General features: G+C 43.2%; 1 protein-coding gene across 1 annotated transcript in view; it reads right to left on the bottom strand.

Annotated features, from left to right (window-relative positions):
- Positions 1-6017, bottom strand: part of DHRS12 (dehydrogenase/reductase (SDR family) member 12) — a 44171-nt gene that overhangs the window by 31864 nt on the left and 6290 nt on the right. The gene's annotated exons all lie outside the window — the stretch shown is intronic.

Below are 6017 nucleotides of genomic sequence, written 5' to 3'. Positions count from 1 at the left end.
AGGAAGGGTAGTGTGTGTCTGTGAGGGGGAGTTGTGCCCCCCTCCTCCCCCACAGCGGTTTGTGGGTTGTTTTTTTCTTATCCTTTCCATTTTCCCCCCTTCTTCGTTAGCCAGCAAGGAAGGGGGGCTGCTTCTAGCCAACTGGCCTGGGTGCCTCCAGCCAGCCTGGTGTTTTGGCAAGTGCTGCAGTTAGCCCGTACCGCACTGGAGACCGCTGTGCCTTGGTGAAGGCGGTGGCAGAGGAAAGAAGGAGAGTTTCTCAGGGCACCTGCTGTCAACCAAGCCAGGGCTTGAAATGGGGTGTCATGTTTTGGGAATGCGGAGCAGTGCTACAGCACCTGGGCCTGCCTCCTCTGCTCTGGAAAGCTGTCAAAGGGATGCTCTTGCAGAAACATAAACAACTGTGTTGTGCCACACCAAGTAGCATTTTACGTAACAAATAAACCCATGAAATTCCTGGCTCCTACTAATGGGTTAAAGTATACCTGTAGGAAAGGGTGCACAAGCGGCCCTTGCAGTAGGGGGAGTGAAATTCAAAATGTGTTTTCAGTTCTTCTGGTATGTGCATTGGAGCTATGAAGCCCAAGAGAATCACTTGGAGTTGCACATCTGGACAGCCCATGTTAGCCATAAGGAAGTTGTCATTATAGGTTTAATTATGTTTTAAGTACATTAAAGGACTATGAACTTACAAAGTTCAGTGTGCAAGTTAGATAAATTCATGTATTTTATGTGGTATGCAGGGCCACATGCAGAGAAGCTACTTTGGGAACCCTATCTAAGTTTTCAAGAGCTTAAGTTACCTGGTTTCAATAGCAGAGATAGGGGAGGAACGGGAATATTCTGTCTTTTTTGACCCTGTATGATAGCCTGATACTTCTTTTTCTAAATCTTTTCACTCTGGCAAAGGCCTTGTACTAAAGTCTTCCACTTTCTCAGCATGTTGCGTGAGTATTAGGCTCACACAAAAGGTACTTCCCACCATGAAGTTAAAACTTTTGAACTCAGCACTGTCTGCTTGTACTAGGTATTGTGTGTGAAATAAGAGTTTTCAGAGGGCAAAAAGACACATTTTCACAGTGCTATTTTGTTCCATTCAGAGACCATCCAGCTAAACGTCATACCTTTGCATGAAATCTGAAAATGCTTGTTCTTCTTAAAACAGCTGAAAGAATTTATTTAAAACCAGCAGCCTGAGTCAGTTTTAACTGATTTTGTTCTTGGAAATGGCTAGGCATTTTTGATTGAAGTGTTCCTAAACAATTCATCCTGATTCTGATGCCTGAAATGGAGACTTCTGGCCCAGAAAGGAACAGCTTGGCAATAGTGTGACTGGCAGAACATTATTTCCTATAATGGAAAACGAATGGCAGCCTGAACTACAGATACATACTATGATGTCTGTAAGTATATAATTGTGAGCTATATGGAAATAGTTTTGTGATCATCACCTACAACGTGTAATTAGCAACCAAAACTGTACAGCCTAGACTGCTATAATGACGTTAGATAATCACACTCGCTGTGAACAGAGCAGATGTTAGGCTTGTGCAAGTCCTGTGTACAGGCTGAGATAATGTCCCCTCTTCCTACTTTCAATCCCTTGCCCTGCTAGCCCTTCAGCTCCTCCCTTTCCCTCACAGCCTGTACTAGCCTGCCTGGTTACTTTCCTTGAACCCTGGCTCAGGGCAAATACACAGCAGGGGAAAACCAGAGAATGGGCATGCCTGCTGTTATGAATATCCAGGCAGAAAACTGCAGTGCTGCCCCACATTTTTGTGCTAGTTAGAGAATGTCTCACCTTGGGCTTTGTAACCTTCAGTGCATCTCAGTGTGCTGTTAGGAGAACAATAATGTTCCACGGTTGCTTACACCACAGAATTAGCTGCGTTCTTTACAGGAAATAGATTTCAGTTCGAAAAACATTAGCAAACCCCAACCAAAATATAAACCCTGTGGAAGTTCCTGTGAGTAAATGCAATAAGCCAGGTTGTGTTGTATTCCCTTGTCATTTCTTTGTTTACCCTGTTTATTTCTTAAGCACTGAGACTATGGCTTAGTACAAGAAAAACTGGATGATGGCTCTGATGTGTTTTGTTTGTAATTTCAGTCTATGTTCTCATAAATGGGGGAGTACATCCCTGCAGCCTGCCGACCTCTGAAAGTAAATGGGGTGTATGCAGATACACAGAATTCCTTACAGGCTAAACCATTTGGACTGTAATCAGCAAGATGCTGGATGGTGCAGCCCTGAGGTACTAACCAATGTGAGTATGCATGGCAGAAGCTGTCCATTAGTCAAACACAAAAATATATTACGGCAGCCAGACAATGGGAGCAGCTCATAATATTTTGGGGTTTAAGCAGTAATGGGCAATTAGAGCATATTACTCTTATTAACATCAGAGAAGATAAGATTGTTAGGAAGACATTTGAATGTAGGGTTGGGAACCAGTGTCACCCTAGTACACACACACAATTCTCTGAGGATATTATATAAATACTCTAGCACCCCTACTGTGATGTTAGCCATACCCTTCTAAGAAATGCCATTTTCAGGAGATTTTGTAAAGGCCGAGAAATGACGCCTTTGCCGGAGTGCAACGATCCCTGAGCACACTCAGCTGAGAGATTTCTGCTTAGAAACACTCGCTTTTTCCATAGTGAGGGCCTAAGCTTGCACCCAGAAAGGAATTGTCACAGCACGGTGTTTACACATCTGTGCATAAATATTTCAGCCATGAAATCTCTCTCTCTCTCTGAACAGCTTCATATCAGAAGCGAGCTGTTGCACACTGTCCTAACACCTAGATGTTTCTGCTACTCATTTCACCCCCTGTGATGTTTTGCTTTTATGTTGTTGTTCCAGAGGCAGGAGGCTGTAGAGGTTGTATGAGTGTTCTCTGCAAACCCAGCCATCACAGTGATGAGGCAGTATGGGTTGTGTGCAGGAGAAAGGTAAGACATAGTTTTGCCAAGAATTGGCTGGTGCTAATGAAGGGGCTGCCTCACAGTACTCTCACAGGCAAAATTTCTGCCCACATCAAGAGTTTTGGCTGCATTTTGCCTTTTGTACTGAATTCTAGGTTGATACACCTTGTTAGCTGAATTAGAATTCATTCTTTCATGATTGCTACTAGCTTAGGGTTAAACTCCAATAGGACACTGCTCTGAATGCGAAGGATTTTTTAGACAAGGAATTCTCCTCGTGGATTGGCAGCCAACATCTCAGATAGTTATCACAGCCAGCAACTGATAATGTATAGCCTGGCTCCCCCACTGGAAGGGCGGGATCAAGAGAGCCACAAGTCTGTTGAGCTCCAGATATTTCCCTCATTTGAGCACAGAACAAAATGGCTTTACCCTGGCTAAACAGAAGCCGGTGTTTAGCCCTGATAAAACATATCCAGGTTAACTGTCCCCCTTGAGGAATATCTACACTATCAAATAACTCACAGCATATTCCCAGGTCCTGATCTTCTTATTGCCCATACTAGGCAAATGATTGTTGATGCCCAGGCTCTCTTTAAGTATTAAACAGATACTTCTTCCAAAACAAGCTCAAACATTGTCAGGGGGGATAGTTTGCTCAAGGGATAATTCATTCCCAAGCACTACAGACGAGACTGCACCAGGGTTAACACTGCACAGCTTGGCTTGGCACTGGTGGTCCTGCATTCAGGTAGATGCATTTACCAGTGTAGAAATAGCCCCCAAGTCTGTTATGCAGGCCCTCCGTGAATGCAGATAATCCTCAAAGCAAATAAAAATTCTGGAGTGTTGTGACTGTGAGCCTCCAAATATTAGGATTTTTCATACAGTAATGAATTGAGAATCTCAGTATTTTCTTAAAACACAAGAGCTGGTGAAAAATACGTTTCTGGCTCCCAGCTGGACTAATATGAAAAACCCACCTTAGACTTGATCCATCTTTGTACCTGTGCCTGCAAGGAGTTTTAAGCAAACTTTTAATTGCCTCCCAACACAAAAGAAAAATTGAAAATACTGACTGCTGTGTGTTTCAGCATGTTTCATATTTTCTTCCCAGGGAACAGATCTAAAAGGTAAATAAGTACTCAAGAGCTGAAAAGCAATTATATATATTATACAAGATGTTTAAAAGCAGCTTCAAGGCCATCTTGCCAATCTCTTTTATTATCCTTTTTTTTTTTCTTTTTGAGAGGCTAAAATCTCTGTCTTAAGGACAACTGGCTCCTTTGCTTGCTTCCTACCGGAGATCTGGCAGGCTGTTGTGCATTCTCTCCTTTCCTTGCAGTTACCAATTTTCTAATTAAGTCTCTGTGCCTGCTCCCATTAAATCAATCAGAACATTGCCACTGATTGCAATGGGAACAGGAGCAGGCTTTAAGGGCCAGATTTACAGAAAAGCTCAGCATCTATAATTGTGGACAGGTTTTCAAAGGAAGTGGCAACCATGTGCAAGCCACTGTTGCTGTGGCAGCCACTCCCAACCCTGCATTTGCCATGCTGGCCTCAGCTCTAGGTGCAGAACATTTGAAAACTCCAGCTTTAGAAACTAGCGCTGCCCCAGTGAGTGTAATAGCAATTAAGAGCTGTCAGCAGCCTGGGGAGAGGCAGTCGGCACTCTTCCTTTTGCCTGGCTGAAGCAGAAGGTTTGGTGAATGGTCGAAGAGGAACATCCAGGCCCTGAGGTCTCAGGGACATATCTGAAGTGCTTATGCTAGTAGCAGGGTGAGCGAAGCAAAAGCTGCTCATCCTGAATGCAGGGAGGGGTCAAAGTTCTGGCATGTGTGGTGTTTTTATGAACAGTAGTGTATTTTCTTTGTTGTGTGCTCTTGTACCCAAGTCATCGCTAAGTTTGCCAGCCGCTGTTATCAGCAGTGTCCTTTCCAATGAACAGTCAGGCTTTCCCCAGACCAAATAGCCTTTTGTTCTCGAGAAACAAATGTGGCAGTATGTCATCAACTCAGCTCAATCACTCCTTTTTATTCAGGGGCCAGTAAAAGGAATGTTTCACTTTGCCTTATCAGAAGTATGGGTTTGCTCCATCAGCTGCTGAGGGCCCTGGTCTCTGAGAGCTTGCGGGGCCACTCAGGGACAGGCATGTCCTGGCAAGGAGAGGGACCGCTGAGTGTCCTCCCAAAGTGAAAAGAATTGACTGGGAACAGCAGCTAAACCTGCTGCTAACCTAATTAATCTCCTATGTATCAAATAGTTTATGTGTGCTTTAGTACATAATTTTTAAAAATAATAGAAGCTTTATAGTTGATTTTCATCTTAAAAAAAATTCTCAATTTTATGATTCCCATGACTGAAAAATTACCTTTATGTCCTTACAGTAGGGAACATACTTGAATGCACGTTTGTTGCTAGGCTGTGACAGTAATGCAGTTATCTGTACTAATATTGTCTTCAGCTACCTGTTTCTCTTCTTACTGCTCTTCTACTGGATCTTACTGTTCTTACTACCACCTGTTGGACAGGGATGCTCATGGGCTTATTGACTTAGGTGAGTTCTGCTATACTCCATTCTTTTCTCTTATTTTTCTTATTCTTCTGCAAATCTTACAGCTTATTGGCATTGATTATTCTAGCACAGTTGTTACCAAATTGCAGATACTATCTAGTAGTATATATCCACCAAGGGATATCCACAAGCAGGGCAACAGACACACCTCATCTTATCTGGTTGCTGCACGTTGTGTTCAAATGCCAAAGGAATGGACTGAAGTTTTGTGTCTGCGAGCAGTCCCCATGCTGTGGTAACAGAACCCACAGAGATATGTAAAACTTATCCGTGTAAAGCTATGGAGCCAAACCCTCCTGTCGTGGTTTAACCTCAGTCGGCAACTGAGCACCACGCAGCCGCTTGCTCACTCCCCCCTACACGGTGGGATGGGGGAGAGAACTGGAAGAGCACAAGTGAGAAAAACTCATGGGTTGAGATAAAAACAGTTTAATAATTGAAATAAAATTATAATAATATGATGATAATAATAATACACAAAGCAAGTGATGCACAGTACAATTGCTCA

The sequence above is a fragment of the Pygoscelis adeliae genome, unplaced genomic scaffold (assembly GCF_000699105.1).
Source record: "Pygoscelis adeliae isolate BGI_AS28 unplaced genomic scaffold, ASM69910v1 Scaffold32, whole genome shotgun sequence".
Taxonomy (NCBI): Eukaryota; Metazoa; Chordata; class Aves; order Sphenisciformes; family Spheniscidae; genus Pygoscelis; species Pygoscelis adeliae.
Note: the sequence above shows the minus strand (reverse complement) of the source record. Positions and strands in the feature narration are given on the sequence as shown.